Raw genomic sequence first — 22,629 nt, 5'->3', positions numbered from 1 at the left:
TTGATTCAACCTCAATATGGCCTTCAATGGGAAAGAGTAGTAAATCGTCATTGAATGAGCGCTAAACTGGCCTCAGAATATGGCCATTCTGATATAAATGATAAAATTCCTCAGATAAGACCGAAAATCAGCAACCATCAGGGTAAGAGTGACAACAGGTCCACATGGGGGAAATCTTAACAAATGGCTTAATGGGTCATTTCAACGCAATCGTGTTATTATTTATTTTTAGGGTTTAACAAGGCAGCTCACCTGTGACCTGTGGCTTGACATTAGATGCGGCGACTTCGATTACCCTGCAGACGATATTTTTGTTCTTCCCGCCAATACAATCCACTGACAACGACCGACGAGTTGTGCGTTCCGAGATGCTTTTTGTTATTTGCCTGTTTGTGGCCCGCATGTGAAATTGCGCGATTCTTGCAATTCTCTTTCAGCCTCTCATCAACTAGCTGTTTTTACAGAATATTAAAAATACGATAGTTATTCACTACTCATACTAACTAGGTGTCATTTACATATTACAGTTATTAGCACCACTCTCTAACCAACTGAGCTAACCAGCCACTGGCTACGGAGCACAATTGTTGAGATGCACCGAGCTTCTGCAAGTGCTGGCCCGGAAACTAACAAGTCCACCAACAGCATAGCCTGACAAGACTGTACAGTTTTGGTTGCTAATTGTAGCCATTTATACCGGCTGGGGAATTAGCTCAAATGATAGAGTGCTTGCTTAGCATGCGAGAGGTAGTGGGATCGATACCTGCATTCTCCAAAAAACACTTTGTTTTTGTGGATCCAAGAAAGCTCCAGTTCACACTTCATGCAGCCTTGTCTTACGACAACCTACTGTCATGTAACAATGACAAGCAACTTTCATGTAACACTAATGTCACAATGTCAGATGAAAAAGGGAGACATTACTTACTTTCAGAGGAGCAAAGAAGCACACACGATTGAGGACCACAAACAAAGCTGTGGGCAGTTTCCTTGAAGCCAAAGCAAAGCATGAAGAAAGAAAAACCAATGCCGAAACCTAGGATCGGAAAACGGACCTTTAGATCTTCAGTCTAACGCTCTCCCAACTTAATCATTTCGGGAAGCCACTAAAATAAGTGGCACCCTTAGTGGCACCCTTGACGATGCACACGCATGTGACTTTCAATTTTGACACTCAAAATGTACCTCATGGCCAGTACGGGGATCGAAACTCACACCATTGGCGTAATTAGCACAACGCTCTAACCAACTGAGCTAACCGTCCGCTGGCTGTGGAGTACAATTGTTGAGATGCACCGAGCCTCTGCAAGTGCTGGCGCGGAAACTAACAAGTCCACCAACAGCATAGCCTGACAAGACTGAACACTCTTGGTTGCTCCTTGTGGATAATTCTATCGGCTGGCGAGTTAGCTCAAATGGTAGAGTGCTTGCTTGGCATGTGACAGGCAGTGGGATCGATCCCCGCATTCTCCATAAAAACACTCTGTTTTTGTGGATCCAAGAAAGCTCCAGTTCACACTTCATGCAGCCTTGTCTTACGACAACCTACTGTCATGTAACAATGACAAGCAACTTTTCATGTAACACTGATGTCACAACGTCAGATGAAAAAGGGAGACATTACTTACTTTCAGAGGAGCAGCGTAGCACACATCATTGAGGCCCACAAACAAAGCTGTGGCAGTTTCTTTGAAGCCGAAGCAGAGCAAAAAGAAAGAACAACAACTAATGCCGACATCCGGGATCAAACCAGGGACCTTAAGTCATTCAGTCTTACTCTGTCCCAACTGAGATATTTCTGCAAGAAGCTGAACTTATTTCTGTGGCACTCTTGACGAAACACACGCATGTGAGTCACAATTTGACACTTAAATTGTACCTCATGGCCAGTACGGGGATCAAACACATCATCTTGGAGTTATTAGCACCACTCTCTAACCAACTGAGCTAACCAGCCACTGTCTATGGAGCACTATTATTGAGATGCACCGAGCCTCTGCAATTGCTGGCGCGGAAACTAACAAGTCCACCAACAGCATAGCCTGACAAGACTGTACACTCTTGGTTGCTAATTGTAGCCATTCCTACCGGCTGGGGAATTAACTCAAATGGTAGAGTGCTTGCTTAGCATGCGAGAGGTAGTGGGATCGATACCTGCATTCTCCAAAAACACTATGTTTTTGTGGATCCAAGACAGCTCCAGTTCACTCTTCATGCCGCCTTGTCTTACGACAGGCTCCAGTTCTGAGAGTACGACAAGGGGAGCTAAAAGGGGAAATGACACTGGGGATAACGGGTGGCCATATTGTATGTGAACAGCTCGAAACCGGGACTCCAGGCGCAGGAGGCCTCCCCCAGGAACAGAGACCGCAATGCTCCTCTGTGAACTCTCTCACCTCTGAAACCACTGAACACCTACTCACAGGATTGGATTCTAACCACTTCCATCAGACGGAAAGGGAGGACAGTCATAAGAGCATGGATACCGAAAACGAAGAAGAAATGGACATGGTGCTCACCCCAGCTCCAAGGGGAGGTCCAAACGTGACTAAGATGCAGGAGCTGCTGCAATCATCAATAGCTCGAGCTAAGGAACTCAGGGAGCTTATGGCTAACCACAACCCTGATGGAACAGATGCCTAGCCTACATGGAGGAGCCTCAGCGTGGCTACTTCAACTGCAGACACTTACGTCAGGCCTGCAACTCTGCCTAGGAGACATGAAAGCACTTCTAGCAAGAGCCACCGACCACGGAACTATGGAAGCCCTCATGACAGCAGCTGACCTTGGATGGCGGGCCCCAACACTGCCCATAGACCACTTCGGTACCAGACTATGGGAAGTTCTACGGAGAACGTACCCTACAGAAAGGAACCACGCCACCTTATCCTCCTTTACAATCAACCCAGGTGAGCAACCAGCAGCATACCTGGACAGAGCTAAGACCACATGGAGGTCGGTCCACGACGAACCTTACGATCACACAGACACAACACTCAGCATGTGGAAGGAAATGGTGGTGAACGGGTGTCCTGGAGATGTGAAGACAAAACTGAGAGGAACGGTTGGGTTAATCTCACTCCCACTGACTCAATTCAACACACATGTACACCATCACGTGTCTCAATACAATAAGGACAAAGGGGGAGCTGACAGCCAGGTCCAGTCACTACAGGTGCAGCTGTTGAAGCTCCAGCTGAAAGAGGCACAAAAAGGGGAGAAACCTAAGATGCAGATGCTAGCTGAGGAAACCCAGGATCCTGAACATAAAACAGACATCTCTCAAATAGTGGCACAGACTGTCGCTCAGATGATCCAACAGCAGGCCGCGCCACTCCCTGTTCCAACAGGGACCCAACCAATGGTGGCACAATACCCTCCCCCACAGCAGTATGGCCCGCCACAACAGCAGCCATATTGGCAACAACGGGGCACCTACACCGGTCTACCCAGAGGGGTGTGCTACAACTGGAACTCCTGGCCATTATTCACGGAATTGTCGACAGCCACTTTCCACTCAGCAACGCCTATGGAGAGGTAGGGGACGTGGTAGTGGAAGTGGGGGACACCTACCTCTGCAACACCATCAGCCAGGACCTACTCACATGCAGCAGCAACAGCAAGACTACAATCAACCTCAGTTCCAAGATATGGCAGGGAACGCTATGCCCTGGCCATTTTATTTTTATTTATTTATTTTACCTTTATTTAACCAGGCAAGTCAGTTAAGAACAAATTCTTATTTTCAATGACGGCCTGGGAACAGTGGGTTAACTGCCTGTTCAGGGGCAGAACGACAGATTTGTACCTTGTCAGCTCGGGGGTTTGAACTCGCAACCTTCCGGTTACTAGTCCAACGCTCTAACCACTAGGCTACCCTGCCGCCATGACGATGCCCCCCACCTGCTGCAGGAGTAGGGAGCCAACTAACTGGGATTTTTTTTTTTTTACCCCATAACAATGAACCTCCTCGCACCCGGATCATCAACAGGTTTTGCACAACTGACAACAGATCTATCTGCGGTTGGATGTTTCTGTAAAAGACGAATTCACCTCATCCGTCCTTTTCCAGAAACAAGAGGGGGAGGAAGCAGAAACGAAGCAGAACAAAGAACAAAGAACAAAGGACTGGTGAAACTAAAGACCCTTCAAAAGGTCTCACACATCTGGTGGCACCCTCAAATTAAAGTAATGACTGACTTATTTTGCGACGTAATGACTGACTTATTTTGTGACAAATGCAGCATCTGTGGCAGACACAACTCAAAGAAACCATATCAAACATACCTAATGCATATTTTCAGGACAGTAGCATAGAACGCTATCTCTTAGTTATGGTAGATAGGTGTCCAAATGGTTAGAGGCAATACCAACAGCAAAGGAGGATGCCAAGTCAGTCATTAAGTGGCTACAAACCAAACTAATACCCAGGTATATTGACAGTGGCTCACATTTCAGTAACAAACACCTAAGACAGGTGGAAGAAAGATTTGGCATAACACACAGATTTGGATCTGTGTACAGGCCCCAATCTCAAGGTCTGGTGGAACGTCAAACCAAAAGTTGAAAGCTAAGATAGCTAAAGTGTGTGCAGGTTCGAAGTTGACATGGGTTGAAGTCCTGCCTCTGGCACTGATGGCTGTGAGAGCCTCACCAGGAGCAGGCACCCATCTCTCTCCTCATGAGAAAATGACTGGAAGAGTCATGCCTGGTCCACCAAGGGAGGGAGGTCATATGCCCGCTCTTGATGTACAACAAATTGTAATGTCTGATTATGTGAAAAGTTTACGCTACTCTCTGCAGCACTCTCTACCCAGGTTCGCAAGGTCCAAGAGGGGGAGCTGCCGGGAGACACGCCACCACTGAAGGTAAAAGTTGGAGACTGGGTGAGGGTTAAAGTCCACAAGAGAAAGTGGCTGGAACCCAGGTGGACTGGACCGTACGAAGTGAAGGAGGTTACTTCACACTCAGTCCAGGTCAAAGGTAAATCAGGCGCACCTTGGCACCACCTTACACATTGCACCCCAGCCCCAACTCCTTCCAGAACACTGACTGAAGTCTGAGCTGATTTGAGCAGCCTAATTCGATACCAAATTAAGACACTCCTGACTCAGGTGATGGAGTATCAAACTCCATCTCCCCTGACAAAGGAACCTCGACCAGTTAGAGGGATATTTCTCTCTCCCTGGGCAAGGCTAGGAATATCTGGGCCTTTCTTTGTGATATTCCTACTGATATTTGAGGTGTCCCTGGGCACTTCCACATGGTTAATAGAACAACTATCACACCCTACCACATCACGTACACTTACCCAGTCCCCTATCCCTGACACCGTCCCTAACATCACTCACTCCAATCACTCCCGTCCCAAACGCAGAATTACACCTACAGACCAACAATGCACTCCATACAAGGTTAGAAACACCACCTTATTTACCTCGCTTCGCTGCATACTTGAGGGGGTGTTAGTGTTCAAATACTAGAGAGTTGAGACCAAATCACGGACGCTGGACAGAGTGGATTTCAGTTGTAACAAAAGACAGTTTTAATGAGTCAGAGATATCTTGTCCCGCAGTTTTACGTGCACGGACCTAGTTCACATAACTCGGCAAGGAGCCAGGTGAAAAAGAGGCCTATACAATGGTTACATACATTTTTATACATAGAAGAAAGTAGGTGGAGTCTTGTCGTTTCGGTCTTCTTGACTGGTCGGAGGGTTGGAGGCGGGCCTTGCTCTAGCCAGAGCGGGCCCCATTGGTGCACAGCAAAAGTTCTTTGCTCTTGGGACCGGCCAGTTAGAGGTAGATGAGATGTGTGTTTATATAAGGAAGAGGGGGTCAGTCTTATGGCTGGGTGTATGTGTTCTTACGCCGGAATGTCTTTGTTTATATGAGCTATGTGTATGAATATTTATATAACAAATCCCCCTCTTCACATCTATTAGACGTGAAAACTATAGCAGAAAGGTGGCGGTTGCAATCGTGGGTATACATAAGGTGGTGCTCCTAACCTTGTCTGGTTTGCATGGTGGGTCTGTAGGTGTAGTGCTACGTTTGGGACGGGAGTGATTGGAGGGAGTGATATCAGGAAAGGAGTTAGGGACATGTGTAGGGGTTGGTGTATGTGATGTGGCAGGGTGAAATAGTTGTTCAATTAACCATGTGAAAGTCCTAGGGTTACTCCAAATATCAGTAGGAATATCACAAATAAGGGACCAGATATCCCCAGCCTCACCCAGAGAGGGAGAAATTTCCCTCTAACTGGGCGAGGTTCCCTTCTCAGGGGAGGTGGAGTTTGATGCCGCATCACCTGAGGAAGGAGTGTCTTCATTTGGAATCGAATTTAGGCCGCTCAAATCAGCTCTGACTTCAGTCAGTGTTCTAGAAGGAATTGGGGCTGGGGTGCAATGTGTAAGGCGGTGCCAAGGTGTGCCTGATTTACCTTTGACCTGGACTGAGTGTGAAGTAACCTCCTTCACTTCGTACGGTCCAGTCCACCTGGGTTCCAGCCACTTTCTCTTGTGGACTGTAACCCACACCCCGTCACCAACCTTTACCTTCAGTAGTGGCGTGTCCCCCGGCAGCTCCCCCTCCTGGACCTTGTGAACCTGGGTAAAGAGTGCTGCAGAGAGAACCGTCAGTTTTTTCACATAATTAGACATTACAATTTGTTGTACATCAAGGGCGGGCATATGACCTCCCTCCCTTGGTGGACCATGCATGACTCTACCAGTCATTATCCCATGAGGCACATACTTTAGCTATCTTAGCTTTTGCTTTTGGTTTGACGTTCCACCAGATTTTGGGATTGGGGCCTGTACTTAGATCCAAATCTGTGGGTTATGCCAAATCTTTCTTCCGCCTGTCTCAGGTGTTTGTTAAATGTGAGCCATTTGTCAAATTTGATTTGTCTTGGGATGCCATACCTGGGTATTAGTTTGGTTTGTAGCCACTTAAAGACTGACCTAGCATCCTCCCCTTTTGTTATTATTGCCTCTACCCATTTGGAGAACCTATCTACTATGACTAGGAGATAGAGTTTGCCTTTAGATAAATTTTCGGGGCCCATGTCGGTGTAGTCTATACTAATATCCTGAAAACATGCATTAGGTATTACGTATGAGCCCATTGGTGTTTGATATGGTGTCTTTGGGTTGTGTCTGTCACAACCATTGCATTCGTCACAAAATAAATCATCGTCATAAAATAAGTCAGTCATATTTTTTATGTGAGGGTGCCACCAGATGTGCGAGGCCTTTTTGGAGGGTCTTTAGTTTGCCTTCGTGTGTGGGGCCATGTGTTTCTCATAAAAGTTCTGGGTCCATCAGTGTGGCCTGCTTCATGGGCATGGGCTGAGTCTGTATAGATATTCAGTCTTTCCTTTTCCTCTGATGAGGACCTGCGTCAATCCGATGATTTCAGCTAATTTGGCCGATGCTGGTTGAGGGTTGATGGCTGATTGAAGGGTGACATGTGAACCGTCTGGGAGTTGCTGTTTCCTTCTTCTGCCGTGGGTGGTGGGCATTTTTATGGCCAGGGGATGGTTTTCCCAGTCATTCCCTGGAACTGCGGTTGGTTGTATGCGGGTTGCTGATGCATGGGTGTGGGTCCTGGTTGCTGATGTTCGTACTGTTGAGGTCTATTTCCACCCCTTTCCTTCCCATATGGACCTCTCGTAGAGTTCCACTGGCGTTGTTGTGGTGTGAGTGGGTATGGACACTCTCGTGAGTAGTGCCCTGGAGTTCTACAGTTGAAACAAACCCCTCTTTTTGGATGGCCTGGTATCCATTGCGGCTGGTATGCAAATTGTGGTTGCGGGGGATACCAAGGCCCCGGGTTGGCTGGTTGAGGACCGGCCTGCTGTTGAATCATCTGGGAGATAGTCTGGGCCACTATTTGAGAGATGTCTGTTTTGGTGCCTGTCTCCTTCGTTTCTTCCGCCACCATCTGTTTCTTAGGTTTTTCTCCTTGTTGTGCTTCCTTCAATTGGAGTTTCAGGAGTTGTACCTGGAGGGACTGCACCTGGCTCTCAGCACCCCCTCTTTCCTTGTTGTGCTGGGTCACATGGTGGTGCACATGAGTGTTGAATTGGGTCAGAGGAAGTGCAATCAACCCTACCGTTCCTCTGAGTTTGGTTTTAACATCTCCGGGACACCCGTTGACCACCATTTCCTTCCACATGCTGAGTGTGGTATCAGTGTGATCGAATGGTTCTTCGTGGACCGATCTCCATGTGGTCTTAGCCCTGTCCAGGTATGCTGCAGGTTGCTCACCTGGGTTGATTGTAAAGGAGGATAAGGTGGCATGGTTTCTTTCTGTAGGGTATGCTCTCCGTAGAACTTCCCATAATCTGGTACGGAAGTGGTCTATGGGCAGTGTTGGGGCCCGCCATCCAAGGTCAGCTGCTGTCATGAGGGCCTCCATGGTTCCGTGGTCGGTGGCTCTTGCTAGAAGTGCTTTCATGTCTCCTAGGCAGAGTTGCAGGCCTGACGTAAGTGTCTGCAGTTGAAGTAGCCACGCTGCATCTTAGTCACGTTTGGAGCTCCCATCGGAGCTGGGGTGAGCACCATGTCAATTTCTTCTTTGTTTTCGATATCCATGTTCTGATGACAGTCCTCCCTATCCGTCTGATAGAAGTGGTTTGAATCTAATCTTGTTTGTAGGTGTCCTCTGGTTTCAGAGGTGAGAGAGTTCACAGAGGAGCATTGCGGCCTCCGTTCCTGGGGGAGGTCTCCTGCTCCTGGAATCCCAGTTTCGAACTGTTCACATACCATATGGCCAGCCGTTATCCCCAGGGTAATTTCCCCTTTTAACTCCCCTTGGTCTATTCTCAGAACTGGAGCCTGTATTGTGGGAGGTGCCCTGGGCAGGAATGGGTTGTGTGACGGGCTCCGGTGATTTTGTCCCTTTGAGTATGGCTGGGGCTGAACTGCCTCCATTGTCAATTGTGGATATAGTGAGGGAGAAACGGCCACAGGGGGAGCCGTGGGCAAGTTCTCAGGCGGAGCTTTAACATCCCCCGACGCCACAATAGCCACGCACATCATGTCTGGTGTGTTTTTGGGTAGCACCCTCCTACTCTCCTGTATGGCCCATGTACCTATCTTGAGCTCCCCCTCCGCTCTCTCTCTCTCTCTTGTACCTACTTTTTTGAACCTGTGTATCTTGTTTCTCTCCGCCTCACTCGCTTTTGCATGCTCTACTGCGTCCTCTAATTCTGTCTGCATATCTTAGAGTTTCCCCCCTGTAGGTGGTCCTCCGCTAAAATAACCTGCTTGTGTCCATCTTATCCGTAATCCTTTCCACACTTTCTCCACTTTCCCATACTGTTCTTTACCTCCCGCTCTATCAATCATACTCTGATCTAAATATTCATTGAATTTTAGTTTGGGCGTGGTAGCTGCAGACATTTTATCTAGTTCGTCTGATAATGTGTATAATGCGTTATTTAGGTATATTCAATCCTTACTATGTGGTGTTTATTTCTATCGTTGTATGCTTAGATATACTGCTGTACTGGCAATGGCTTATCTCTTCTACCCCCACCCTCGCATACCAAGGGGGTTATCAGTATGTGACGCCCGCCACGTGTCTGTTTCTCCCGTATTTTATTTGAATTTGTTCAGCGATTCGTTTAGGTATTTTCTAAAAATGATTCGGCGATTTCCTTTTGGAACAATATATCAGTGAATATATGCGGTTCTATAACAATTTTCAGAGTAATTCTAGCTCTTTAGGAAATATAGATAGAATTTCTAGACAACTAAGAGTTGTTCAGTGAATTATTTAAATACTTTCTGTAAACAATTCAGTAAATTCCTTTATGAACTTATATCAGTAAATTCGAGCGATTCTATAGCAATTGTCAGAATAATTCTATATCTTTAGGAAATATGGATAGAATAGAAAAACCCAAAAATCAGTGTGTAGCTTTTAGCGTCTGTCAAACAAAGTCTGTACTAAGCTCGGCGGCTTATTTAAATACTTTCTAGAAACAATTCAGTAAGTTCCTTTATGAACTTATATCAGTAAATTCCAGCGATTCTATAGCAATTGTCAGAATAATTTTAAACTTTAGGCAATATCAACAGGAATGAAAAAAACGAAAATCAGTATTCCAGCCCGGCTGCTGTCAATCAAAATTGCACGGCCATTCGATACTAAGGTGGCTTTGTGTGCCTAATAGCCCAGTTACGTATCCCAACCTACTCCGCGACAAACGTTTCTTTCAATTTAATTTCCCCCATCTCCAAATCATGGAATGTCAACTCTGGTTCATATTATGTTTATTGTTTGATGTGCAATAGCCACATCATTCCCGATCTCTGTCTTGTGGAAGGCCAAACTTACATATCCTATATCTATTCGACTACACCTCTAACATAACCAATTAAACAGTTTACAACTTATTCAATAGGATCTTTTACATGCAGATTCAGTCGATCTATTAATTAACTAAATCTCTAAACACAACCAATTAAACAGTTTAGAACTTATTCAATAGGAACTTTTACGTGCATACTACACTTCTAAGCCACAACCAATTAAACAGTAAGCACTAATTTAATAGGATCTTTTACATGCATACTACACTTCTAATAATAGGCCAATTGATAAAAAATAAAAATACAAATAAAAAATAAAAACGAGCAAAACAAGATCTCCCCGATCAATGTCTTAGGTTCTTATGTAAAAATTTGGGCACCGATTCATACTCACGCCCAGTACTTTCTGATCAAAATTTGGTTTAGGCTATAATACAATATGCAGATTTCGATATAATGGGCTCTGCTCACCTTTATATAGAGCGCTCCGATCAGATTTCCTGAGGCAAGATGAATGGCTGGGGAAGTCACTCTTCCGTCTGATTTTTTAGCCGTGATCAGTCTCGTCCTCTCACACTAACTTATAATAGATCGAATTCAAGAACAACCAAACTCTGCTACCCATTTGTTAGTGTTCAAATACTGGAGAGTTGAGACCAAATCACGGACGCTGGACAGAGTGGATTTCAGTTGTAACAAAAGACAGTTTTAATGAGTCAGAGATATCTTGTCCCGCAGTTTTACGTGCACGGACCTAGTTCACATAACTCGGCAAGGAGCCAGGTGAAAAAGAGGCCTATACAATGGTTACATACATTTTTATACATAGAATAAAGTAGGTGGAGTCTTGTCGTTTCGGTCTTCTTGACTGGTCGGAGGGTTGGAGGCGGGCCTTGCATACCTTAAGGGATAGGCTCCCTCTCTGTTGTTATCTTGGTTAGCTATTAGCTCCCTGAGTTCCTTAGCTCGAGCTATTGATGATTTCAGCAGCTCCTGCATCTTAGTCACGTTTGGAGCTCCCATCGGAGCTGGGGTGAGCACCATGTCAATTTCTTCTTTGTTTTCGATATCCATGTTCTGATGACAGTCCTCCCTATCCGTCTGATAGAAGTGGTTTGAATCTAATCTTGTTTGTAGGTGTCCTCTGGTTTCAGAGGTGAGAGAGTTCACAGAGGAGCATTGCGGCCTCCGTTCCTGGGGGAGGTCTCCTGCTCCTGGAATCCCAGTTTCGAACTGTTCACATACCATATGGCCAGCCGTTATCCCCAGGGTAATTTCCCCTTTTAACTCCCCTTGGTCTATTCTCAGAACTGGAGCCTGTATTGTGGGAGGTGCCCTGGGCAGGAATGGGTTGTGTGACGGGCTCCGGTGATTTTGTCCCTTTGAGTATGGCTGGGGCTGAACTGCCTCCATTGTCAATTGTGGATATAGTGAGGGAGAAACGGCCACAGGGGGAGCCGTGGGCAAGTTCTCAGGCGGAGCTTTAACATCCCCCGACGCCACAATAGCCACGCACATCATGTCTGGTGTGTTTTTGGGTAGCACCCTCCTACTCTCCTGTATGGCCCATGTACCTATCTTGAGCTCCCCCTCCGCTCTCTCTCTCTCTCTTGTACCTACTTTTTTGAACCTGTGTATCTTGTTTCTCTCCGCCTCACTCGCTTTTGCATGCTCTACTGCGTCCTCTAATTCTGTCTGCATATCTTGGAGTTTCCCCCCTGTAGGTGGTCCTCCGCTAAAATAACCTGCTTGTGTCCATCTTATCCGTAATCCTTTCCACACTTTCTCCACTTTCCCATACTGTTCTTTACCTCCCGCTCTATCAATCATACTCTGATCTAAATATTCATTGAATTTTAGTTTGGGCGTGGTAGCTGCAGACATTTTATCTAGTTCGTCTGATAATGTGTATAATGCGTTATTTAGGTATATTCAATCCTTACTATGTGGTGTTTATTTCTATCGTTGTATGCTTAGATATACTGCTGTACTGGCAATGGCTTATCTCTTCTACCCCCACCCTCGCATACCAAGGGGGTTATCAGTATGTGACGCCCGCCACGTGTCTGTTTCTCCCGTATTTTATTTGAATTTGTTCAGCGATTCGTTTAGGTATTTTCTAAAAATGATTCGGCGATTTCCTTTTGGAACAATATATCAGTGAATATATGCGGTTCTATAACAATTTTCAGAGTAATTCTAGCTCTTTAGGAAATATAGATAGAATTTCTAGACAACTAAGAGTTGTTCAGTGAATTATTTAAATACTTTCTGTAAACAATTCAGTAAATTCCTTTATGAACTTATATCAGTAAATTCGAGCGATTCTATAGCAATTGTCAGAATAATTCTATATCTTTAGGAAATATGGATAGAATAGAAAAACCCAAAAATCAGTGTGTAGCTTTTAGCGTCTGTCAAACAAAGTCTGTACTAAGCTCGGCGGCTTATTTAAATACTTTCTAGAAACAATTCAGTAAGTTCCTTTATGAACTTATATCAGTAAATTCCAGCGATTCTATAGCAATTGTCAGAATAATTTTAAACTTTAGGCAATATCAACAGGAATGAAAAAAACGAAAATCAGTATTCCAGCCCGGCTGCTGTCAATCAAAATTGCACGGCCATTCGATACTAAGGTGGCTTTGTGTGCCTAATAGCCCAGTTACGTATCCCAACCTACTCCGCGACAAACGTTTCTTTCAATTTAATTTCCCCCATCTCCAAATCATGGAATGTCAACTCTGGTTCATATTATGTTTATTGTTTGATGTGCAATAGCCACATCATTCCCGATCTCTGTCTTGTGGAAGGCCAAACTTACATATCCTATATCTATTCGACTACACCTCTAACATAACCAATTAAACAGTTTACAACTTATTCAATAGGATCTTTTACATGCAGATTCAGTCGATCTATTAATTAACTAAATCTCTAAACACAACCAATTAAACAGTTTAGAACTTATTCAATAGGAACTTTTACGTGCATACTACACTTCTAAGCCACAACCAATTAAACAGTAAGCACTAATTTAATAGGATCTTTTACATGCATACTACACTTCTAATAATAGGCCAATTGATAAAAAATAAAAATACAAATAAAAAATAAAAACGAGCAAAACAAGATCTCCCCGATCAATGTCTTAGGTTCTTATGTAAAAATTTGGGCACCGATTCATACTCACGCCCAGTACTTTCTGATCAAAATTTGGTTTAGGCTATAATACAATATGCAGATTTCGATATAATGGGCTCTGCTCACCTTTATATAGAGCGCTCCGATCAGATTTCCTGAGGCAAGATGAATGGCTGGGGAAGTCACTCTTCCGTCTGATTTTTTAGCCGTGATCAGTCTCGTCCTCTCACACTAACTTATAATAGATCGAATTCAAGAACAACCAAACTCTGCTACCCATTTGTTAGTGTTCAAATACTGGAGAGTTGAGACCAAATCACGGACGCTGGACAGAGTGGATTTCAGTTGTAACAAAAGACAGTTTTAATGAGTCAGAGATATCTTGTCCCGCAGTTTTACGTGCACGGACCTAGTTCACATAACTCGGCAAGGAGCCAGGTGAAAAAGAGGCCTATACAATGGTTACATACATTTTTATACATAGAATAAAGTAGGTGGAGTCTTGTCGTTTCGGTCTTCTTGACTGGTCGGAGGGTTGGAGGCGGGCCTTGCATACCTTAAGGGAACATTTTGGCATTTCGTGTATGATCAGTGAAAAAGTCCATATTGCAAATGTACGGTCCCTTACTAGACGTCCGAAATCGTTTGTAAAATTCGCGGTCGGCGTCGGGCCGTGCGGTAGGGCCAGACCTACCGGGAAGTCATCAAATGAACTTTGTCGGACATTCGGTTTCCGTTTTATAAAATAAACAAGTTTTTGACCGTTTTTCCGCTATCCCGGAATTTCCCACAAGAGGGCATACGGAATCATATGGCAATTTGGCAAAACATCACGAATCCCGACGGGGCCTTATCTCGAAAACGGAAAATATTTCGAAGCCGAAACTCGGTGAGCGTAGGTTTGGCATAATGGGCATTTGGCCCCGAACAAGATGGCGTCTAGGCCTCGACGGTTTTTGAGTTATGGCCGTTTTTCTGGGATTAAAGGTCCTAAATGGAAATAGAGAAATTATTTTTCCACTTCAGGTCAAAGTCAAGGAGCCTCCGGTGTCAATAAAAAAAGAACCAGCCATTTATCTATCGTCATTTAAGAGAAACGGAAAAATGACATCTTGGTGATGGTCACAAATAGGCGTTTTTTTTTTCAACGGTTACAGATCCAGTTGCAGGGTGTTCATACGAATCTTTTTAAAGTGTGCTGCGGAGCTCTGCGAGATTTCTGTGATTTTCTATGATTTTCTGAAATAACACACACATACTAAACCCTCCGTAAATAACTCAGTTCTTAACGTAAGGACTTAAAACTCAGGATTCTGTAAAAGCATACCCCAATGAGGATATGTGGTGAATTATAGCTTCCTGTGCCAACCGGAAGTGCCTTAAATGGTGTCTCAGGGGCTGTTTCGAAGGGTTAAAAAAGTCAGATCTGTCAAAAACTTCATATATGTGATTAGGCAACCCCCATGAACTGTAAATCAGTCATTTTTCCCAAAAAAAATCAAAGGAAAAAAAAATCACACTAAAACACAACTTGAATGGAGGGACGTATTGGGGTGCGTAGAGACAGACAGTGGCTGCAATAGTTAGCTTTGTTCGAGCTAAAAAAGAACCGTCAGACCTAGAGTTCCGAAACTTTAGAAACCTGTTCTAGACCTCCGGTCGATGGTGCGTGGTGAGTTACGTGGCTCTAGACGGTTCTCGGACCGAGAAACAGCCTCGTACATTTGCAATACCTTCAATTCATTTTGACCAGTACGAAAATGACGACGTTTAGAAAAGTCTCAGAGACGCAAGGCTAGGTGCATTGAAACCGGCTCGGCCCATAGAGACGGACCCCAACGTTTCTGTCCGATAGCTCGTTCAAGGACCCCGTAGGAAGGCATGGAAAATAGTGGATTTTCAGCACCAATTAGGGTTTTTCTCGGACGCCAAATGACCTATCGAGCCGAAACTCGGGATTCGGGGTCGCCTCACATAGGACTTCACATAATGTCCGAACTGGACCCGCAGCTAGAACGTAACTATGTGTTTTACATTTTTATTATGTTTTAAACTAAAGGCGCTGTGAATTATGGGACTGCTCTGACATATGTGATAGTTGGCTTCTAAATGAGTAGGAAAAAGTGGGTTTGGTGTCATAATGACATCTAATTGACTGATGGACACTGACTTGCTAGTTGACTTTTGTGCATTTGCAATATGTTTAAACAGAGAGGGACCATCACCAAAATGGCATTCTGAAATCAACACAAAAAATGGCATCACCATAGTCTCCAGACTGTGCTGAGTTCAACGAGCTATCCCGCTTGACCGTAGCTCGCTCGGTCTAAGCGCAACGACCATTAGAAAAGTAGGCCCAAAATGAAGCCTGCCCCACAATGTCATTTGCTTTTGAGTGACAGTGAGAGAACCGTTTAGGTGAGAAGAAAAATTACACCACATGAATGTTCCTAAGGTCCTCCCGATCCGTGCAAGCCTAACCTTGACCGTGTGGCATTAACCCTTAACAGTAAAACAGTGTTTTTTGATCTCACAGATTACAGTGTCATCTCTCCCCATAGGAATACATTGCCTGCACCCCTAATTTCAACCTGAAGTCTATATGGGTTATGAATGCCGTATGAACCTGTCTTCGGTACCAGTCCATCAGGCCACTATGAGGTCTACCTGTGTTGATTCTAAGCTTCCTGGACCAACCGGAAGTGGTTAAAATGCCCCTAAAAGTGTTTACCCATACCCTGCCTGCAGTTTGACAGACATAGTGCATTCAACCCTGTGTAAATCAGTCAGTTCTTAACGTAAGGACTTAAAACTCAGGATTCTGTAACAGCATACCCCAATGAGGATATGTGGTGATTTATAGCTTCCTGTGCCAACCGGAAGTGCCATAACTGGTGTCTCAGGGGCTGTTTCGAGGGGTTAAAAAAGTCTGATCTTTCCAAAACTTCCTATGTGTGATTAGGCAACCCCCATGAACTGTAAATCAGTCATTTTTCCCCCAAAAAATCAAAGGAAAAAAAAATCACACTAAAACACACCTTGGATGGAGGGACGTATTGGGGTGCGTAGAGACAGACAGTGGCTGCAATAGTTAGCTTTGTTGGAGCTAAAAAAGAACCGTCGGACCTAGAGTTCCGAAACTTTAGAAACCTGTTCTAGACCTCCGGTCGATGGTGCGTGGTGAGTTACGTGGCTCTAGACGGTTCTCGGACCGAGAAACAGCCTCGTAAATTTGCAATACCTTCAATTAATTTTGACCATTACGAAAATGACGACGTTTAGAAAAGTCTCAGAGACGCAAGGCTAGGTGCATTGAAACCGGCTCGGCCCATAGAGACGGACCCCGACGTTTCTGTCCGATAGCTCGTTCAAGGACCCCGTAGCAAGTCATGGAAAATAGTGGATTTTCAGCACCAATTAGGGTTTTTCTCGGACACCAAATGACCTATCGAGCCGAAACTTGGGATTCGGGGTCGCCTCAGCTAGGCCAACACATAACATAAGAAATGGACCCGCAGCTAGAACGTAACTACGTGTTTTATGGTTTTTTTATGGTTTGAACCCAAGGCGTTGTGAATTTTGGGCCAGCTCTGAAGTATGTAATAGTTGGCTACTAAACGAGTTGGAAAAAGTGGGTTTGGTGTCAGTTTGTATCAGTTTGGTGTCAGAATGATATCTAATTGACTGATGGACTCTTGTACATTTGCAATATGTTTAAACAGTGAGGTACCATCACCAAAAGCGACATTCTGAAATCTACCCTAACGAGCGATTGAGATGAACCAGAATCACTGCAAAGCCATCCCGAGTTCATCGGGCTAGTCAATTTCACATTCCTGCAGGATTTTTATAGCATGACCAATTCGTGATGGTACCTGCCCATTAAAACATATTGCAAATGAAACATAAAGGAAACATAAACAATTTTTTTTTATTTTTAGGTGACCAGTTGCACGTGCATTTGCAATATGATTCTATAGTGAAAAAACATATTGCAAATGCACAGTGACTTTGAAAAAGTAAGGAAACATAAACAATTTTTTTTAATTTTTAGGTGACCAGTTGCACGTGCATTTGCAATATGATTCTATAGTGAAAAAACATATTGCAAATGCACAGTGACTTTGAAAAAGTAAGGAAACATAAACAAAAAAAATCTAAAAATTTTTTGGGGGGGTGACCAGTTGCACGTGCATTTGCAATATGATTCTATAGTGAAAAAACATATTGCAAATGCACAGTGACTTTGAAAAAGTAAGGAAACATAAACCAAAAAAATCTAAAAAAATTTTGGGGGGGTGACCAGTTGCATGTGCATTTGCAATATGATTCTATAGTGAAAAAACATATTGCAAATGCACAGTGACTTTGAAAAAGTAAGGAAACATAAACAAAAAAAATCAAAAATTTTTTTTTAGGGTGACCAGTTGCACGTGCATTTGCAATATGATTCTATAGTGAAAAAACATCACCAAAAGCGACATTCTGAAATCAACCCAAACGAGCGATTGAGATGACCCAGAATCACTGCAAAGCCATCCCGAGTTCATCGGGCCAGTCAATTTCACATTCCTGCAGGATTTTTACAGCATGACAAATTCGTGATGGTACCTGCCCATTGAAACATATTGCAAATGCACAGTGACTTTGAAAAAGTAAGGAAACATAAACAAATGGACATAATGAAATCACCTTTTTTTTTTTCCCGGTTACCAGTTGCACGCGCATTTGCAATATGATTCTATAGTGAAAAAACATCACCAAATGGACATGATGAAATCAACACAACGAGTGATGGAAATGAACAACTATCACTGCCCGGCCGTCCCGAGTTCATCAGTTCAGTCAATTTTGGCCCCCAAAAAAATTGACTTTGGACTTTGACTTTTGACTTCCTATGAAATCATATTGCAAATGGACAAATCATATTCCTTATGCACAAGTAAAAAAAAAATAATAATGATAATAACATTTTACAAAAGTATATTCATACACTTCTTACACATGATTAATTGTCTTAAAATCGAAACAATTTCGAAAAACGGTCCAGAAAGCACTTTTTTTAGTTTTTAAAGTTTAAAAAAAAAATCTAATTTTCGACTTTTGACATCCTATTAAATCATATTGCAAATGGACAAAACATATGCCTTATGCACATGTAAAAAAACATAAAAAAATTATGATAATAAAATACGAATAAAGTATGTTGATAAAGTTCTTATACGTGTGTAATTGACACAAAATTCGAAAGAATTTTGAAAAACGGTCCAGAAAGCACTTTTTTAAGGATGTGTGAAGTTTTTTACCAAATTTTGACATTTTTGACTTTTGACTTTTGACTTCCTATGAAATCATATTCCAAATGGAGAAAACATATGCCTTATGCACAAGTAAAAAAATAAAAAAAAGGATAATAAAGTATGACTAAAGTATGTTGATAAAGTTCTTATACATGTGTAATTGACATAAAAATTGAAAGAATTTTGAAAAACGGTCCAGAAAGCACTTTTTTAAGGATGTGTGAAGTTTTTTACCAAATTTTGACATTTTTGACTTTTGACTTCCTATGAAATCATATTGCAAATGTACAAAACATATGCCTTATGCGCATGTAATTAAAAAAATAAAAAATATGATAAAAAAATTGGACAAAAGTATATTCATACAGCTCTTACACATGTGTAATTGACAAAAAAATCGAAAGAATTTCGAAAAAAGGCCCACTTTTTTAAGGGGTGAAAAGTTTTTGAAAAAAATATCCTTTTTTCAAAATTTTTCTTTTGGATGTTGACTTGGGTTACATTTCCAATATGAAAAACCCCGGTGGAGCGCACTCGCCCCCTGTTGGATTTTTGAGGTGTTACAATTGGCAATTGCCATATGGCATTTGCCATATACTTTACACGAATCAACGCCGATTTGGGTGTTATTGGACATCGTGTATATGGTTTGTCCAATGCCAATATCTTGCCATTCATTTTTGTACAATTCAGGGGGGTATTCCCTTACTCTAGCCAGAGCGGGCCCCATTGGTGCACAGCAAAAGTTCTTTGCTCTTGGGACCGGCCAGTTAGAGGGAGATGAGATGTGTGTTTATATAAGGAAGAGGGGGTCAGTCTTATGGCTGGGTGTATGTGTTCTTACGACGGAATGTCTTTGTTTATATGAGCTATGTGTATGAATATTTATATAACAGGGGCTTCTTGTTTTTGTTATATCCTCCTTCTCGTTTCTGCTATAGTTTTCACGTCTTAAAAGATGTGAAGAGGGGGATTTGTCATATACACATGTATTCATACACATAGCTCATATATTATACAGCGCCAAATTTATCCGCTTGACTCAAGTCATTGCACGTATCCCTGCCCAAACAGGAATGAACACATATACCCAACCATAAACTGCCCCTCTCAGTTCTCTTATCTCACGACCCCAGGACACACACAGACATTCCATCGCACGAACACACACACCCAGCCATAAAACTGCCCCTCTCAGTTCCCCCTACCTCATGATCCCCTGACACACAAATACCTTCTTGCATAAACACACACACTTCATCCCCCCTCTACTGGTCGGGTGCCCAGAGCAGAAGACTCTGCTGTGCACCAATGGGGCTCCTGCTCTGGCTAGAGCAGGTCCGCCTCCAACCCTTCGGGACCATTCAGAAGGCGACACGACAAGACTCTACCTACATTATTCTATGTATAAAAACTGCTGTAACCTTTGTCTAAGCCCCTTTTTCAGCTAACTCTTTTTGAGCTATATGAATCAGGTCCATGCACGTTAAACTGCTAGGACAAGATATCTTTGACCTTAATAAACTGCCTTTTTGCTATACTTGATTCCACTCTGTCCAGCGTCCATGATTTGGTCTCACTCTCCTGTAAGTTAATCATCAACACTACATATTCGTCGCCAGACCCACTGGTTCCAGGTCATCTTTTTAGTCTATGCTAGGTAAAGCTCCGCCTTATCTCAGCTCACTGGTCACGATAACAACACCCACCTGTAGCACGCGCTCCAGCAGGTATATCTCACTGGTCATCCCCAAAGCCAACACCTCCTTTGGCCGCCTTTCCTTCCAGTTCTCTGCTGACAATGACTGGAACGAATTGCAAAAATCGCTGAAGCTGGAGACATATTTCCCTCACTAACTTTCAGTGTTGCCAACTTAGAGACTTAGTCGCTGTATTTAGCAAGTATTCAGACCCCTCTGAATACTTGCAGACATTTTCATTTTACTCACCTTTTGTCTCTTCCACAATGTTATTCCTCACTCCTACAGTGTCCATCACAATTACATGCACATTGACAATTATGCAAATTAGGCAATGACATCATTTAGCAACTTCTAGCGACTTTTAGGACAGCCAATAGCTACTTTCCTTACTGAGGTGTTGGCAACACTGCTAACTTTAAACATCGGCTATCTGAGCAGCTAACTGATCGCTGCAGCTGTACAAAGCCCATCTGTAAATAGCCCACCCAATCTACCTACCTCATCCCCATATTGTTTTAATATACTTTCTGCTCTTTGCACACCAGTATTTCTACTTGCACATCATCATCTGCTCATCTATCACTCCAGTGTTAATTTGCTAAATTGTAATTACTTCGCTACTATGGCCTATTTATTGCCTTACCTCCATTTGCACGCACTGTATATAGACTTTCTTTTTTTTCTTCTATTGTGTTATTGACTGTACGCTTGTTTATTCCATCTGTAACTCTGTGTTGTTGTTTGTGTTGCGCTGCTTTGCTTTATCTTGGCCAGGTCGCAGTTGAATATGAAAACTTGTTCTCAACTAGCTTACCTGGTTAATTATAGGTGAAATTTAAAAAAAAGAAACATTTTTTCTTTCCCAGAAAGGGGATGTAGCTCAGTGGTAGAGCGCATGTTTCGCATGTATGAGGTCCTGGGTTCAATCCCCAGCTTCTCCATTAACATTTTTGCAATGGCCCATCTCCTACTTTCCAGAATGTTGAAATTCTCAGCAGGAAACAGAGATGTGCTAAATAATTTGCTCTTGTAATCTGAAGAACATGTGTTCAATCCCTGTTCGTACATTTATGGAACAGAAGTGGCATGGTTGCCAACTTCAATTGCATCATTTTCAAAAACTGAAGTTCATGGGTTAGATGACTGTCCATACTTGCTTGTATTTAGAATTGCTGCTATCATTTCATTGTATTTTCAATGGAGTGGTGTATATAAAAAGTACATTGTATTAATATTGCATTTTATCTGCAAATAAAATGGGATCGAAGCTCAGAGGGGGAGTGCATGCTATTTTAGTATGAGGTCCTTGGTTCAATCCCTGAGTATTTGTGTGCCAAATTCACATTACACAACTCCTACTTTTCAGAATGTTAAAATTCTCACAGGAAACAGAGATGTTATTTGTGTGCCAAATTCACATTACACAACTACTACTTTCCAGAATGTTGATAAATATCTTGCAGCATAGAGTGGCATGGTGGCCAAGCGGTAAGGTGTCGGTCTTGTAAACAGAAGATCATGGGTTCTAATCCCATCTGTGCCTTACTGAAAGATAGCTGGTACCATGGGAAGGTTCTTTCACTGGAGGACTTTGAAGAAAAAAAAGTTTTCTCAAAATGGCAATCCTGCTATTATATAGTAAGGGGATGTGCCTCTACGGTAGAGCTTCTACTAGAAATGCATGCGCTCTGAAGTTAATCCCCAAATTCTCTGATGAGTATATTTAGTTGTGAAATTAGCTTTTGCACAACTCTACTTTCCAGAATATTGACATATTAAGAAGGAAATAGATGTTCTAAGTCATCTGTTTTTGTAAACTGAAGCACATGGGTTCAATCCTTGTTCGACGTTTATGGAAGCTAGATGATATTATGGAAATTTACTTTCATTAGAACAGTGTAAAGAAAGGGTCAATTGTATTGATATGGCCACTACGACCTGTATGCTCTAGTCGGCTGGCTCTCGCTACATATTCGTCGCCAGACCCACTGGCTCCAGGTCATCTTTTTAGTCTATGCTAGGTAAAGCTCCCCCTTATCTCCCGTAGTACGCGCTCCAGCAGGTATATCTCACTGGTCATCCCCAAAGCCAACACCTCCTTTGGCCGCCTTTCCTTCCAGTTCTCTGCTGTAGCCACTGTAGAGAACAAATCCCATGC

General features: G+C 43.1%; 2 non-coding genes across 2 annotated transcripts; both read left to right on the top strand.

Annotated features, from left to right (window-relative positions):
- The first annotated feature begins 21,340 nt into the window (after window positions 1-21,340).
- On the top strand, window positions 21,341-21,412 carry trnaa-cgc (transfer RNA alanine (anticodon CGC)). The gene has a single exon. It is a non-coding gene; the product is annotated as a tRNA-Ala (tRNA).
- A 530-nt stretch (window positions 21,413-21,942) lies between these two features.
- Window positions 21,943-22,014, top strand: trnat-ugu (transfer RNA threonine (anticodon UGU)). Its single transcript has one exon. It is a non-coding gene; the product is annotated as a tRNA-Thr (tRNA).
- The last annotated feature ends 615 nt before the right edge of the window (window positions 22,015-22,629 follow it).

The sequence above is a fragment of the Oncorhynchus clarkii genome, chromosome 29, assembly GCF_045791955.1.
Source record: "Oncorhynchus clarkii lewisi isolate Uvic-CL-2024 chromosome 29, UVic_Ocla_1.0, whole genome shotgun sequence".
NCBI classification, from domain to species: Eukaryota; Metazoa; Chordata; class Actinopteri; order Salmoniformes; family Salmonidae; genus Oncorhynchus; species Oncorhynchus clarkii.
The sequence above is the reverse complement of the archived record's forward strand: the minus strand, read 5'-3'. Positions and strand labels throughout refer to the sequence as shown.